Consider the following 17,148-nt stretch of genomic DNA (forward strand, 5'->3'; position numbering starts at 1 on the left):
TCTGTAGCTGGGTTTTAAGATTGTCCATGTGTCTATTGCCCTGTAACTCATGCCACTGGCTGTGATTAAGCCTCATCCCCTGCCTGTTCTTTCTATAATCTCTGTTGCATGCTATCTTTGATTAATTTCTGTTTTCCCCTTCCTCAGCCCTATCATTCCGGTTCCCATCCCCCTGCCAAATTAGTTTAAACCCTCTCTAACAGCTCCATTAAGTGTGCCTGCTAGGATATTGGACCCCTTTGGGTTCAGGTGTAACCCGTCCTTTTTGTACAGGTCATACCTCCCCCAGAAGAGGCCCCAGTGAACCAGGATCTGAATGCTTGCCCTCTACACCAGTCTCTCAGCCACACATTATATGCCTGATCATGCGATTCTTGCACTCGTTAGCATGTGGCACAGGCAGCTATCCTGAGATTACTACCCTAATGATCCTGCTTTTTAGCTTCCTACCTAACTCCCTGAATTCTCTCTTCCATGGGTGCTACCTGTCCTGCTGAGTTCCTCCGGCATTTTGTGTGTGTGGCTTTGGATTTCCAGCATTTGCAGACTTTTCTCATGTTTATAACCTTCTACCTGTATGCCTTTGGGTGGTGGTAGGTAATTGGAGAGCCTGGTGAAACCCATGTGGTAACGGGAAGAATGTACAAACTCCTTCCAGACTGCAGTGGGAATTGAACCTGGGTCACTGGCTCTTCAGTCACTATGCTATGGCGCTGCCCTATTTGAATGGCCCATGAACCTATAGTGAGGCGACACTTCACCTGTGAGTCGGCTGGGGTGATATACTGTGTCCGGTGCTCCCGATGTGGCCTTCTATGTATTGGTGAGACCCGACGCAGACTGGGAGATCGTTTTGCTGAACACCTATGCTCTGTCTGCCAGAGAAAGCAGGATCTCCCAGTGGCCACACATTTTAATTCCACGTCCCATTCCCATTTTGACATGTCTATCCACGGCCTCCTCTACTGTAAAGATGAAGCCACACTCAGGTTGGAGGAACAACACCTTATATTCCATCTGGGTAGCCTCCAACCTGATGGCATGAACATCAACTTCTCTAACTTCCGCTAATGCCCCACCACCCCCTCGTACCCCATCTGTTACTTATTTTTATACACACATTCTTTCTCTCACTCTCCTTTTTCTCCCTCTGTCCCTCTGACTATACCTCTTGCCCATCCTCTGGGTCACCCCCCCTCCTTTCCTTCTCCCCGGACCTCCTGTCCCATGATCCTCTCATATCCCCTTTTGCCAATCACCTGTCCAGCTCTTGGCTCCATCCTTCCCCCTCCTGTCTTCTCCTATCATTTTGGATCCCCCCCTCCCCCTCCCACTTTCAAATTTCTTACTAGCTCTTCCTTCAGTTAGTCCTGACGAAGGGTCTCGGCCTGAAACGTCGACTGTACCTCTTGCTAGAGATGCTGCCTGGCCTGCTGCGTTCACCAGCAACTTTGATGTGTGTTGCTATAGATGACACCTCTCGTTTTGCACTTTGTATTATTAAATATATTCTGATCAGAATAGAATAGAACTTTATTGTCATTGCTCAAGAGAGTGAGATTGTGGTGCTACTCCATTCCATGCAAAACAGATAACTTACAATGCACGGACAATTCCTATACTCACTTGCAACAAGTGACTTTGATAGACCGTAACACTCAAAGGCCATTGGCAAGCCGGGGTGTAGCAATATTCAGCTGCACAACAGCCCTGGGGAAGAAGCTGTATTTCAGCCTTGCTGTCTTGGCTAAGATGTTTCTGTGTCTCCTACCAGATGGCAGGAGATTGAACAGACAGCGTCTGAGATGGGATCCGTCCACCACGAAAAGCAGGATCTCTCGATAGCCACCCATTTCAATTCCATTTCCCATTCCTATTCCGACGTGTCAGTCCATGGCTTCCTCTACTGCCACGATGAAGCCACACAGGTTCAAGGGGCAACCCCTTACATTCCGCCTGGGTAGCCTCTAACCTGATGGCATAAACAGTGACTTTTTCGATCTACAAGTAACTGTCCCAACCCCCTCCACCATCACCCCCCAGAGCCCCATCCACCACCCACCCCACCCCTCAGTACTACCCCCCGCTCCCCCAACAAACCCCCTCCACCACCCTCCCCACCCCCACCTCCTACTCCCACCATTCACCCCCCCACCCTCCACTCCTACCCCTCACCCCCCCACTCCCTCCACCCCTCCACTCACACACCCCTCACCATTCCCGTTTTCCTCTTTCACCTCACCTGCCTCTCACTGGTGCTTCTCCCTCCCTCCCTTCCTTCCATGGGCTGCTTTCCTCTCCTGTCAGATTTCCCCTTTATCTCTTTCACCAATTGACTTCCCAACGCTGTCACCTACCAGCTTGCACTCCTTCTTCTCGCCTGATTTCCTCCCCAGTGCTGCCGAAGGGTCTCGGCCTGGAACGTCGATGCCGCCGGACCTACTGAGTTTGTGTGTGTCTGTGTTGCTTTGGATTTCCAGCATCCATCGTGTTTGCTAAAATATGTCTACCTTCTGGGAATAGCCAGCACTACAACTACTTACCACGCCTTTCTGAGCTTCCTGCTTTAAATTCGTGAATTTAAATGGTCACAGCAGAATATTTAATCGTGAGGGACCCTTCAGAAAGTTTCTCCCTCCAGCCTGGGATAATGTGGCTTTAAGGGAGTGGGATCCGCCCCCTTTCGCTCATCTGATTGGTGGCGCGGAACGTCCATCAAGGCGTGGGGGGAGGCCGGCTTCCGGTGTCGTCGCGTCGCGTCGCCGTGTACAGAGCGAGAGCGAGCGCGCGCGCGCGAGAGCGAGCGGCTGAGGGCGATTAAAAGAAGAAAAAAAAGATTTAAAAGGAAAAGCCATCGGTTTTTTTCTTTCTCCTCATGTGGAGTTAGTCTGCGGCGGTCACCGAGTCGGTTGATTGTTGGTGGAAATTGAGCGCGGAGATAAACACTTCAGGTAAAACAGTGAGGCCTAATAATGGATGTGGAGAAATTAATTTGTTTTTTTAAAATCCCCGCAGCAGGCGCGACTTTCACCTTTCTCTAAGCAGGTAATCAACGCTCTTTCTCTCTGTGTGCCTGGACATGTAGGGTGTCTTATTTTACGAATTTATATATAAATTTAGGTTTGCCGGTGGAAAGTTGTGAATCAGGAGCGCAATTGGAGTGGGAGCCACACCGGACCGGAAGTGGCGGTGTTGTGATTGAATGACGGTCGTGTTTGCCAATCAGAGGGCAACCTGATTATTGGGTGACCAATCGGCGAGCGGCTGAGTAGGCACATTGTTTGATTGACAGTCCTGTCGAGCCCTGGTATGTGTTTGTGTGTAAACATTCAAGTCACTAACAAGACTGAAGGTTATTATACAGCTGTGCTTTAATTTAGTCCGCAGGGTTGTTTTGCATCCGCTTGTGGTATCGTGAAATGAGGCGGCTGAGAGGTTAATCCTTGTTATTTAAATTGCAGTACTTAAAACTTTTGAGCAACTTTTAGCTGGAGTGTCGGTATCCAGAGGAGACAGGAGCCAAAATTTCGGCAGTAATGTCAATGGTGATAAATTATCAGCTTTATGTAAGCCAGGAGGTTTTATCATTGTCACAAAGGGGTGGAAAGAGTAATGAGATTTTATTTTTACAAAATCACAGCAACAAGCTTTCAGTTGCATTGTGGTGATGCAGTCTTAAGGTTTGTACTTCCTATCTAGTCCGTGTAAGGATGTCAAATGGCTTTTTTGTCTGAGCTGGAAAGATTTGGAATTTTTTTTTAGCTGCAAAGTTTGAATGAGACAAAGGAGGGTAAGCCTTTTAAAATGAAGGGAAGGCTTTCTTCTTTCCGTATGTCATTTAAAAAACAATCCTTTGCTTCGCAAGCGATTCTGCAGATGCTGGAAATCTTGAGCAGCACAAACAAAATGCTGGAGGAACTCAACAGCTCAGGCAGCCTCTATGGAAAGGAATAAAAAGGTCAAGACCCTTTAAGACTCGTGCGAATCTGGTGAAGGGGCTTGGCCTGAAATATGGACTCTTCAATCCCCTCCATAGATGCTGCCTAACCAGCTGAGTTCCTCCATCCTTCTGTGAGTTGCTCAATACTTAGTCTCACTTTTCCCAGTTCTGATGCAAGGTTTATGACCTGGAACTAACTCCTTGCCTTCCGGAGAAATTCCAACATCTGCTTTTACTTTGCATTTCTGAAAACAAGTAGTCATAAGGTGTTTTATGGACCAGGTATTAGAGACATTTTGATGCTGGGCCGTATGGAGATATTAGAAGAAGTACCCAGAGAATGTTGATTTGAAGATTAGAATAAAAAGCTGCAGCCTGCAGTCAATGAGCAATGCAGCGGTAAATTGAACTGAACATTCCCAGACTATTTCAATGCCTCTGTGGTTTGATGTTTTGTGCTTTTCACTCGTTTCTGCAGTTTGCATGATTTATTCTTTGTATTTTTGCATGTTGGGTGTTTGAACCTCTTTGGGTTCTGTGGTGTTTTTGTTTCATAGCTCTCTATAGGAAGAAGAATCGCAGGGTTGGATAATGATAAAAAGTGTACTTTGAAATTTTGGTGGTAAAGATTATGTACCTATTAGGTTATTTGAAACTGAGCCAGGTTTGCTGATGCCCTTTAGAGAAGGATAGTTTGGCTGTCTACAGTCATACATTGTCAGAATCAGAATCGGGTTTAATATCACCAGCATGTGTCGTGACATTTGTTTTTGTGGCAGCAGTACAATCCAATACAGGATGATAGAGGAAAACTGAATTGCAATAAATATATATAAAATAGTTAACTAAGCAGTGCAGATAAAAGTAGTAAGTTGGTGTTCATGGGTTCAAAGTCCCCATTCATAAATAGATGGCAGAGGAGAAGGAGCTGTTCCTGATTCGTTGAGTGTGTCTCGTCAGGCTTCTGTATGTCCTTCCTGGTGGTAACAATGAGAAAGGGGTATGTCCTAGGTGCTGGGAGTCCTTAATGATGGACGCTGCCTTTTTGAGGCATCACTCCTTGAAGATGTCCTGGATACTATCGAGACTAGGGCGCACGATGGAGTTGACTAAGTTTACAACTTGTTGCAACTTATTTTGATCCCATGCAGTGCCACCCCCAGACCCCCAATACCTGACAATGATGCAGCCTGTCAGAATGCTCTCCACAGTACATCTGTAGAAATTTGCGAGTGCCTTTGGTGACATACCAATTCTCCTCAAACTCCTAATGAAATATAGCTGCTGTCATGCCTTCTTTGTAGCTGGGTCGATATGTAAGACCCAGGTTAGATCCTCAGAGATCCTGACATCCAGGAACTTGAAATTGCTCACTCTCCCCATTTCTGATCCCTCTATGAGGACTGGTGTGTGTTCCCTCTGGAATCCACAGTCACTTCTTTGGTCTCACTGATATTATGATTGACTCTTGCTTAACTCTTCAGTCCTGGGACAGTTAGGATGAATGATCAGCTTCAGTGAGAATCTCCTCCACATTCAGGCCTGGAGGGTGTACTAAAACTGAGAGTGTAGGTTAAGTCAGAGATGAGAGATTTAGAAGGATCATTGGGGGGAAATTCTTCACGCACGTTTGAAAGAGCTGCCAGAGATGGTGTTCGAGCATGCGCGTTAGCAGTATTTAAAAGTATATAGGAGAGTTTAGAGGGCATTGGGCAAGTTGGACACAAGGGTCTGTCCATACTCTGTATCACTCCATGACAGTGCCATGGTCAGTAAGTGGAGCATACTGCTTTGTCTTCTTTCCTCCAATCAGATTGGCCTGTCTCTTTGCCGTTAGACACTTAAGCTCTAGGGTGTCTTGTGCAGTCTTTGTAGAATTCTGAGGTCATTCTGGATGGCGGGTGTTGGCATACTTGTGGCTACACATTCTTTCCTATGGACCAACCCCCTTTAATTTACCCCTGGAAGGCTGATCAGACACCCAAGCCAGCAGCAAGACTCTTTCAATTTAAAAATACATGCCACAGAATCTTGAAATACTCTGAAGGTCCCACTTTAAACTCTTGTTCTTTAACTTTTTTGCCTAAATGTGTTATGATTTTGCCTGTGTTGTCATGAATTGGCTGAGCTGCCGTATTTTCCCTTCTCTTTTGCTCTGCATCTGCATGTTGGGATGGGTGAGAAAAACCAGTTATATATAAAAAAAAGATCTCGCCCAATGCTGCCTGTGCTTCCAATGTGAACATTGTGAGCTTTGTGACATTGTAAAATCAAAATAGTGAAGGCCTGTCATGGAAAACAATTCTCCCTTTGCATTTTGCCATCCTACTATGTTTTAATCTTCTCCCCTTATCCTGCCCCCCCCCTCTCTCCCCAACTTAAAAACTGATGCAAAAGAATAGGCTAGAATGGGTAATTCAGCACCTGAAAACCTGTTCACCGAGGTCTCTGTCCTTGCTTGCTTTGTCCCCTGTCCTTTGATACTCTTGGTTTGAACTGTCAAAGTTCAAAGTAAATTTTGTTATCAAAGTACATGTATGTCAGCACATACAACCCTGGGATTCATTTTTGTGCGGGTGTACTCTCAATGATGGGAGAAGTGAATGTAGTTATCCCCCTTTCGTTCAAGAGCCTGATGGTTGAGGGGTAGTAACTGTTCTTGAACCTGGTGGTGTGAGTCCTGAGGCTCTTGTACCTTCTACCTGATGGCAGCAGTGAGAAAAGAGCATGGCCTGGGTGGTGGAGATCTCTGTTGGTGGATGCTGCTTTCCTACAACAGCATTTCATGTAGATGTGACATTACCTCTGGATCATTTTATGTTTACTGAAGTATATTATAAACCACGGTACTTGTGTGGAAATATTTCCCAGCTCTTTTCCTTCTCGGTCTTGTTCTAATTTTTTGGCTGTGCTTCCCCCAAAGTGTCTTTTTAATGTTTTTACAAACTTTAATTAAAGCACTTTGGGTGGGGCCAGGTGAAAATGAAGTTAAGAATAATTTTTGAATGTATACTTGTGTTCTGACTTCAAAGTTAAAGAGAGTAAGCACAGGCATGGGCACTTTGGCCTACTGTATCATGGCAACCATCACAGCCCATCTCATTTATACAAATCCCACAGGAACAGGTCCTTCAGCCCACAGAGTTGTGCCAAACCAATTAAATTAGCAATCAAATGGAAACTAAACTGATCTCTTCTACCTGCACAGTACCCATCCATATCTTTCCATTTTCCTCATATTCCTTTCTCGTAAAATTCTAATGTTTCTGCCTCCACCACCATGCCAGGCACCCACAACTTTATGTAAAAAAAAACAACTTGCCCCTCACGTTTCCTTTGGAAATTACCTCCCACCTTAAATGCATGCCTGAGGGTATTACACATTTCAACCCTTGGAAGAAGATATGGTCTGTCATCTCTTTCTATGTCTCACATAATCTTATAAGCCTCTATCAGATCTCCCCTCAGCCTCCGACACTCCAGAGAAAACAACCCAAGTTTGTCCAACCTCTCGTTGTAGCACGTCTTGTAATTCAGGCAGCATCCTGGTACACCTCTTCTGTACCTTCTCCAAAGCCTCGGCAGCCTTCCTCTAATGGGGCAAAGAGAACTATATTCAATACTACAGATACGGCCTAATTAGAGTTTTATAAAGCTGCAACATAACTTCCTGACTTTGAGGATCAATGCTTTGACAAATAAAGGCAAAAAGCAAAGTTAACAAACTTCACGACATATGCCAGTGATAGTAAACCTGGTTGGGTTGAGTAGTTCTCCGATCTTGGCAATGCAATTGCAAAAGTTTCGTCACCATATGAGGAGACATCATCTGTGCATTGTTCACTTGTGGTGTGTCCTCTGAATGCTTGGCCTTTATATACTTATCAGTCAGTTGGTTGGTCATCATTACAGAAACTCAGTTGTGACGTAGGGAGGGGGTTTCGTTGCTGATTAGTTGCGTGGTGAACTCTGTACACCGCCTGAAATTTTGCCCGCATTGGCTTATAAATGGGATTGAGGTCTACATGTCTGTTTACAGAACTGTTAGTGGAAAACCGTGCTTCTAGGAATTCTCTTGCATGCTGTGTGTTTGCTTGTGCCATGACTTTCACTGATGCCCAGTTGAATTTGTGCCCTTCTCAATCTTCATGGGTAATTGAGTTCCGTAATGACAACCAATTGATAAGTATATACAGGTCCAACATTCAGAGAGCACACTACAAGTGATCAGCTCACTGATGATGTTTCCTTGTATGGTGACAAAACTTTTGCAAATGGATTGCCAAGATCAGAGAATCACTCAACACAACCATCAACCACCTGAGGTACACGTCTTCCAAATTATTTCCAGTATTATATCTGATTCTGATCAATAAAATCTTCATAAAGGTGTCTTTATCATTCTTGTTAGTGGTTTGCACTGTATATCAGATGCAAGAAATTTTTTTTAGAATGAATATAATAATGAACTTTCATTATTCCCATCACCATTACCAAACATGGCTTCATTACCACTTTAGCCTGTGTTAGGTAACTTGATGCTTTCTCCAGGTGTTGCTGGTGTGAGATAGTGTAGAATTAGTATAGCAGGGTATTTTTCAAAGAATAGTTACAGCATAAAGATTTTTTGTGTTCAGTTCTGTGTTGTCAGTGCAAATGTTTCAAGAAAAATTTATATTCAGTCTTGCTTCACTTCGCTGAAATTATTAGCCGAATTTCTTGGCCTCGCTCTTCAACACTCATTGTAAATCACTTCTGAGTGGAGAAAGCAGATTTCTCTCTTTCTGCATCGAGCTTGCATAGCAGCGTGCAAGTGGGCATCTTCCTTCCATGCTGGCATGCAGTGCAGTTAACCCAGTCAGACCATCTGCTCTGTACAGATGTGCATTTTCTCAGCCAGTTGTGGTAGCTGAGTTAGACCACCAATTTGGACTGTTACCCAGAACTTTCAGACTGACCAAGCCCTTTTTTTTTGTGTGTATCGACTTGCTTGCCAGCAGTAATGAAATAGTGTGGTACAAGTGGCTTTTTTTTATAAAAAACACGAGATTCTGCAGATGCTGGAACTGCAGAACGACACAGACAAAATGCTGGAGGAATTCAGCAGGTCAGGAAGCATCTGTGGAAATATATCTGTAACTCTGAAGCCTTCATGAATTTGTAACTTTTGTAAAATGTAATGTGACAGAATGGAACCTATGAGTTCCCAGAGTGCTGGTTTGCTGGAGGCTGATAGGAAGAATTTTGTGTTGTATGACAGGGGATGTGTGTGTTTTACGGCAGGGGGATGTTTTGACAATAGTGAAAAACAGGACACAGCTTTTAAAGCCAAATCGAAGAACAAATGATAGGAACTAGACACAGATGCAAGTAGTGGAGGAACGTTATGTAATGGATTGACCTAATTACTGTTCTCTGTAGAACATATACATGAAGAAGAAAGCCCTTGACTCTGAGTGGAGTCATCGGGACGCCGTCAGACGGCGTTTTTTTAGCAGGCTTTCTTATTTTTACGAGGCCGAGTTGCTAGCTCGACGCTCAACCCAGCACAGATGGAAAGCGTACAAGGGAGCCGGCTGGATTTGAACTCGGGAGCCTTCGCTCCAAAGTCCGGCGCTGATGCCACTATGCCACCAACCGGCTAAAACATATGTAGAAATGGTTTCTACATATGGTTTATTTGAGCTATAAGATTGAAGCTATTCACCATCATAGCATGTAGAGATAGCTTCCTTTGCAGGTAAATAATAAACACACTATAATTTGATCCACTCAGAATTTGATGTAGATTATTACTGTATGTTGGAAGACCTAGCTGAATGGTGCACAACACATCAATGAAAAGCAATAAACAGTCGATGTTTCAGGCTGAGACTCTTCATCATGTCCTGAAACTTCAACTGTTTATTCCTTTCCATCGATGCTGTCTGACCATTCAGTGTTTTTTTTTCAGGTAAGAATGCCGAAATATTATTTTGAGCTTTTGATTTGTCCTCCTCTCTGGAGTTGTCAGCTGGAAATTGATTCTTATTAAACTATAACGCCAACGGTTGCAATGCAACACACCAAAGTTTAAAAAGAACAAGAAAAAGGCAAAGGGAAAATAATATTAAATTGCATACATTACTAAATACCAGCTTGTGATTCGATTCGTTTCCTTTCAGTCATCTAGAGGAAAATAAAGAAATACTATAGATGATTGAGTTCAAGAGCTGCAAGGTCATTGTACAGCTGTATAAAACCCTGGTTAGACCACACCTGAAATATTGTCTTCATTTGTGGTCGCCTCATTATAGGAAGAATGAGGAAACTTTACAGAGGGTGCAGAGCAGATTTATGAAGATGCTGCTTGGATTAGAGAACATGACTTATGAAGATGGATTGAGCGAGCTAGGGCTTTTTCCTTTGGAGAGAATGAGGATGAGAGGGAAAGATGGAAGTGTACAAGATTATAAGAGGCATAGATCGCGTGGATAGCCAGAGACTTGTACCTTGAGTGGAAACGGCTAATGGTCATAATTTTAATGTAAACACAAAATTCTGCAGATGTTGGAAATCCAAAGCAATGCAGGCCAGGCAGCTGCGATGGAAATGAATAAATAGTTGACATTTTGGGTGGAGACCCTTCTTCAAGACTGGAAAGGAAGGGAGAAAGACACCAGAATGAAAAGGTTGAGGGAGGGGAGGGAGGCTAGCTGGAAGGTGATAGATGAAGCCAGGTTGGTGGGAAAGGTCAAGGGCTGGAGAGGAAGGAGACGGGTAGGAGAGGAGAGTGGACCATAGGAGAAAGGGAAGGAGGAGGTGACCTGGGGGAGGTGATAGGCAGGTGTGAAGAAGTAAAAGACCAGAGTTGGAGAATGGAGGAAGAGGGGAGGGGAAGGGAAAAATATTGTGTACAAGAAGGAGAAATCGATATTTGTGCCATCAGTTTGGAGGCTACCCAGGTGGAATATAAGTTGTTGCTCCTCCACCCTGAAGGTGGCCTCCTGTTGGCATGAGGAGGCCATGGAGTAACATGTCGGAATGGTAATGGGTATTGGAATTAAAATTTTAATGTGATTGGAGGATAGTATAGGGGGAATGTCAGAGATGATGTTTTTTTTAAACTGAGTGGTGGGTGCATGGAATGCCCTGCCAGGGGTGGTTAGAAGCAGATATATCTGATAGGCACATGGATGATAGAAAAATGGAAGACTATGTAAAAATGGAGGGAAGAGTTGACTGATTTTAGAGTAGGTTAAAAGATTGGCATAACGTGGGCCAAAAAGTTTGTACTGTATTGTACTGTTCTGTTCTAATTTATGGGGGGGACATGTATATTTAAAAACAGACAAGCATACACAATGGCTTTCATAAATCAATGTATTGAGTACAGCAGATGGGATGTTATGTTGAAGTTATACAAGACGTTGCTGAGGCCTAATACCCCATACCCCTTGCCCATCCTCTGGGTCCCACCCCCCCCCCCCGTCTTTCTTCCCGGACCTCCTGTCCCATGATCCTCTCATATCCCTTTTGCCAATCAACTGTCCAGCTCTTGGCTCCATCCCTCCCCCTCCTGTCTTCTCCTATCATTTTGAATCTCCCCCTCCCCCTCCTACTTTCAGATCTCTTACTAGCTCTTCTTTCAGTTAGTCCTGACGAAGGGTCTCGGCCCGAAACATCGACTGTACCTCTTCCTAGAGATGCTGCCTGGCATGCTGCATTCACCAGCAACTTTGATGTGTTTTGCTTGGAGTATTGGGTGCAGTTTTAATCACCTACCTACAGGAAAGATGTAAATAAAGTTGAAATAGTACAGAGAAAATTTACAAGGATGTTGCCAGGACTGAAGGAACTGAGTGCAAAGGAAAGATTTAGTAGATTAGGATTTTATTCCTCAGAGTGTAGAAGATTGAGGGGAGGTTTGACAGAGGTATATAAAATTATGAGGGGTATAGATAGGGTCAGTGCAAGCAGGCTTTTTCCACTGAATTTGGGTGGGACTATGAATAGAGGTCACGGGTTAAGGCTGGAAGGTGAAGGGGAATATGAAGAGCACTTCTCTACTCACAGGGTGGTGCAAGTGTGTGCGAGCTCAATTTCGAAGTTTGAGAGAAGTTTGGGTAGGTATGTGGGTGGCAGGGGTACGGAGGGATGTGATCCCGGTGCATGTCAATAGGAGTAGGCAGTTTAAATGTTTTCAGCATGGTTCAGATGGGCCAAGAGACCTGTTTCTGTGCTGTACTTTCCTGTGGCTTTATCCAATGTGTGAAAGAAGACACATTGTGCAAATAGAACAAAAATACCGAGAACAACAACAACAGGAATTCTGCAGATGCTGGAAATTCAAGCGACACACATCAAAGTTGCTGGTGAACGCAGCAGGCCAGGCAGCATCTCTAGGAAGAGGTACAGTTGACGTTTCAGGCCAAGACCCTTCGTCAGGATTAACTGAAGGAAGAGTGAGTAAGGGATTTGAAAGTTGGAGGGGGAGGGGGAGATCCAAAATGATAGGAGAAGACAGGAGGGGGAGGGATGGAGCCAAGAGCTGGACAGGTGATTGGCAAAAGGGATATGAGAGGATCATGGGACAGGGGGATGTCCTCCTTTTTTAAAGAAAAGGGCTTCCCTTCCTCCACTATCAACTCTGCTCTTAAACGCACCTCCCCCATTTCACGTACATCTGCTCTCACTCCATCCTCCCGCCACCCCACTAGGAATAGGGTTCCCCTGGTCTTCACCTACCACCCCACCAGCCTCCGGGTCCAACATATTATTCTCCGTAACTTCTGCCACCTCCAACGGGATCCCACCACTAAGCACATCTTACCCTCCCCACCTCTCTCTGCTTTCCCCAAGGATCGCTCCCTACGCGACTCCCTTGTCCATTCGTCCCCCCCCATCCCTCCCCACTGATCTCCCTCCTGGCACTTATCCGTGTAAGCGGAACAAGTGCTACACATGCCCTTACACTTCCTCCCTTAACACCATTCAGGGCCCCAAACAGTCCTTCCAGGTGAGGCGACACTTCACCTGTGAGTCGACTGGGGTGATATACTGCTTCCGGTGCTCCCGATGCAGCCTTCTATACATTGGCGAGACCCGACGCAGACTGGGAGACCGCTTTGCTGAACATCTACGCTCTGTGCGCCAGAGAAAGCAGGATCTCCCAGTGGCCACATATTTTAATTCCACATCCCATTCCCATTGTGACATGTCTATCCACGGCCTCCTCTACTGTAAAGATGAAGCCACACTCAGGTTGGAGGAACAACACCTTATATTCCGTCTGGGTAGCCTCCAACCTGATGGCATGAACATGGACTTCTCTAACTTCCGCTAATGCCCCACCTCCCCCTCGTACCCCATCTGTTACTTACTTTTATACACACATTCTTTCTCTCACTCTCCTTTTTCTCCCTCTGTCCTTCTGAATATACCACTTGCCCATCCTCTGGGTTCCCCAGCCCCCCCCCTTGTCTTTCTCCCTGGGCCTCCTGTCCCATGATCCTCTCATATCCCTTTTGCCTATCACCTGTCCAGCTCTTGGCTCCATCCCTCCCCCTCCTGTCTTCTCCTATCATTTTAGATCCCCCCTCCCCCTCCAACTTTCAAATCTCTTACTCACTCTTCCTTCAGTTAGTCCTGACGAAGGGTCTTGGCCTGAAATGTCGACTGCACCTCTTCCTAAAAATACCGAGAACGTGAGTTGTATAAAACGAAAAGTATAAAGGAGTGACTCGGTGACAGGAGGTTTCAGTCTTTGGCACGCAGACTAAGACAGCAAAAGTTCTTCAGTGGTGAGCTACCACTGTGGAGATGAAATAACATCCCGTCGTTGGCACAGCAGGGAGGGACAAATGTGTGTCGGAATACACATTTCCTGGGGCAGGTGATTCGGGAGATGTATGTGCTCTGAAGGAGGTGGAGTAAGTGAATGGAGGTTAAAGGTGTGGGAGGGATGATTCCAAAGATGACACACTGTTTCCTGTTTCAGAAAAGTGATAGGAAAATAGGTATAATATCAAGTATTCTTCAAGGACAAAATGAACATTTGATAGCTCAGATGAGCCCCGTACCTATCAGCCCAAGCTGAATTTCGATTTTTTAAAAAAACTGGCAGTGGGTTTATCTGTCACCTTGATGGACTTTTGTGCTCATCAATTCAGACGGCTTCCAGACCGTTCGGGCTGACCGGAAGTGCACTGAGAGCGGTAAGCGTAAAGGAGTTGGGTGCTTACTGTTCTGGTTAACAACGGATGGTGCAATCCGGGTCATATTACGATCGAGGAACGTGTTTGTAGACTGGATATTGAACTTTTTGCTGTTGGATCCCGGCCATATTCCACTGAGAGACAACACTGGGCGTCATGGGAGGTTGTTCCTGCCTGTGGCCATCGAACTTGCAGCTCCTCCCGTGGAGGGTCAGACACCCTGAGCCAATAGGCTGGTCCTGGACTTATTTTCATCTGGCATAGTTTGCATTTTGTTGTTTGATTGTTTGTGGTTTTTGTATTGCTATATTTATGCTCTATTTTTGGTTGGTGCGGCTGTAACGAAACCCAATTTCCCTTGGGATCAATAAAATATATCTATCTATCAAATACTTGGTGCTGGCGAGGAAAAGATATGTCATAGGTACCTATGTTCAGTGAGCCATTCAGTGAGGGCACCCGACACAGCTATTACCAGTGAAGAACAATGGACGTGGGCCCCTGCAGAACCTGATGGCATGAGCATTGATTTCTCGATCTTCCGGTAAATGTCCCTCCCCCTTCATTCCCCATTCCTGTTTTCCCACTCTCACCTTATCTCCTTACCTGCCCATCACCTCCCCCTGGTGCTCCCCCCCCCCCTTCCATGGTCTTCTGTCCTCTCTTATCTCCAGTTCCTTATCTCTTTCACCAATCAACCTCCCAGTCCTTTCCTTGACCCCCTCCCCCTCTCCCAGTTTCACCTATCACCTTGTACTTCTTCCACTTCCTTGCTCTGACTTCCCCTCTTCCTTTCCAGACCTGAAGAAGGGTCTTGGGCCAAAACGTTGACTGTTTATGTATTTCCATGGATGTTGCCTAACCTGCTGAGTCCCTGCAGTATTTTTGAACGTGTTGCTCTGGATATGGAATGTTAAACATTACTCACAGTAGGTTATTTTTCAACACTTCTGCAATGTTACAGTCTAGTACACATTCTTTTAACCGCTTCTGTTTGTCAGTGGCTCGTGAGTGGGTGACTTTCAGCTGATCCAACAGATGAAAAGTTGAGCAAATTGTTTTGATTTGCAGTTTGGAACTTTAAAAAAAGGTATTTCTATTATATTACGTACTTACTTCCCATTACCCCACTACTGTTTAAGGGCAACAGTGAAGGTCCTTCATCTCTGGCAATGTTCAGGGTTACAGATGTAGGAGGATTCTTCATTGTTGTTTCAGTAACAATTTTGTTTTTGCCAGTCAAGATTGTTAGCCCTGAACCTCGAAGTGGTGGACCACTCTTAATCTGGCCTCTATTTATACAAGGTGACCCTACCAAGAACCAAAGCATAAAGCCCTGACTCGAGCCAACATAGCTCTCCGGGTCATGAGGAACACAAGCCTCCGAACCCCCAGGCAAGGGTGTGCTCCTCTTGGAGGGCCCAGTTACACCCATGTGACTAATTAACCTACTGACACCAACTGACGAAATGCGAGAGGAAACCAGAGCATCCATCACGTGGCTTTATGCTTTGGCTCTTGGTAGGGTCACCCAAGGGTAGAAGCCAGATTAAATGTGGTCCACCAAGCCACCAGGATCAGGGGGTACAGCTCAAGGTTAGCATCCCTGTCTGGTCAAACAAAACTGTTACGGAAGCAGCAGTGAAGAATCCTACATTTGAGTGCAACAGAATTCCTGAGTCTCTACTTGGGGCTGAAAGGAGTGAAAACAGAGAGGAAGCTACTGACATGATGAAGGAAGCCCTGAACACCACCAGAAGCGTAACAGGCAGTAAGTCAATGGAACCAGCAGCAGGGACTTACCTGTGTCCGAAGGACCTGTTACTGACCTGTATCTCTAAATACATGGAAAATACTTGGAAAGCTACTAGGGATGCAAAACATTATTTTTTTGGACTATCAGTTTCGTAACAAATGTTGATTCTTGTTACCAATAGGATCCTTGGCTGAGTCAGATACTGACTAGACTGCTTGTCCCTTCCAACTCCCCACGAGAAATTCTTTCTTCAGCTTCAGAGCTGATCTGCTTTCGGTAGTAGACAACAGTTCAATCATAAGATTTGTAATCATCTGGTGAAATACATGACATCATAACGCATGAGAATCTGAATTTATTGAGTTCCATTAAACCCCTAAATATTAAATAGTTTCCCTTTATTTGTTGCCTTGTGTGTACTGTCCCTTCTGTGAGCGTTATTGTCCCTTCTGAATCATCCAACCTCGAATATTTATTTGTCAGCTGTGCGGATTTTAAATATTTATCAAGCTGAGAGGATCATGGGGGTCTCCCTACTATCCATCAGGGCCATTTATCAGCACTGCATACTCCTTAGTATTATCAAGGGTTCCACCCATTCATCCAGCATCTTTGACATTCTACCATCAGCCAGGAGACTCCGATGCATAAAGACAAGAATGGTCAGGATGGGAAACAGCTTCTTCCCTCAGGCCATTAGGCTCCTGATCTCCCTGCCGCATCGTATTGAAAGTGTCACTGGTTAATCTAATCTGTACGTTACAATATTTAATATTGTACTTTACTTTGTTATTTATACAACTTTCATCTGTAGATTATATCCTTACCTTTATAAGATATTCTGTGTTATGTGTACTACTGTGCTTTACACCCGGGTTCGGAGAAATGTTGTCTTGTTCTATATTCATTATATAGTTATACATGTTATATTCATGTATATAGCTAAATGACAGTAAACTTTACCTGCGCCGTAGTGCTGTTGCTGTTCAAAGATGCTACAAGATTCCCGAATGTCATTATCAATCAGGCTTAATCTAAAAGTAGCGTGATACCGCACGGAAACAGGCCCTTCAGCCTGTCTTGTCCATGTCAAACTATTATTCTGCCCAGTTCCATTGACCTGCACCTGAACCATAGCACCCCCCCCATGTCCTCCCATCCACACACCTATCCGAGCTTCTCTTACATGTTGAAATCAAAATTCGTCCGTCACTTCCGCCAGCAGCTCATTCCACACCCTCACCGCCCTTTGATTG

General features: G+C 45.0%; 1 protein-coding gene across 3 annotated transcripts in view; it reads left to right on the plus strand.

Annotated features, from left to right (window-relative positions):
- Nucleotides 1-2,660: 2,660 nt before the first annotated feature.
- The window catches only part of LOC134354564 (BTB/POZ domain-containing protein 7-like), a 176,273-nt gene continuing 161,785 nt past the window's right edge, over nucleotides 2,661-17,148 (plus strand). Inside the window, exon 1 of one of the 3 annotated variants that reach the window (XM_063063489.1) lies at nucleotides 2,661-2,951. The gene's annotated coding sequence lies outside the window, so the exon portion shown is untranslated. Of the gene's footprint in view, nucleotides 2,952-2,971; nucleotides 3,046-3,099; nucleotides 3,308-17,148 lie in introns of those variants that run through there. The other 2 variants (XM_063063491.1, XM_063063490.1) reach the window with 2 other exon arrangements.

This window comes from Mobula hypostoma, chromosome 12, assembly GCF_963921235.1.
Source record: "Mobula hypostoma chromosome 12, sMobHyp1.1, whole genome shotgun sequence".
Lineage (NCBI taxonomy): Eukaryota > Metazoa > Chordata > Chondrichthyes > Myliobatiformes > Myliobatidae > Mobula > Mobula hypostoma.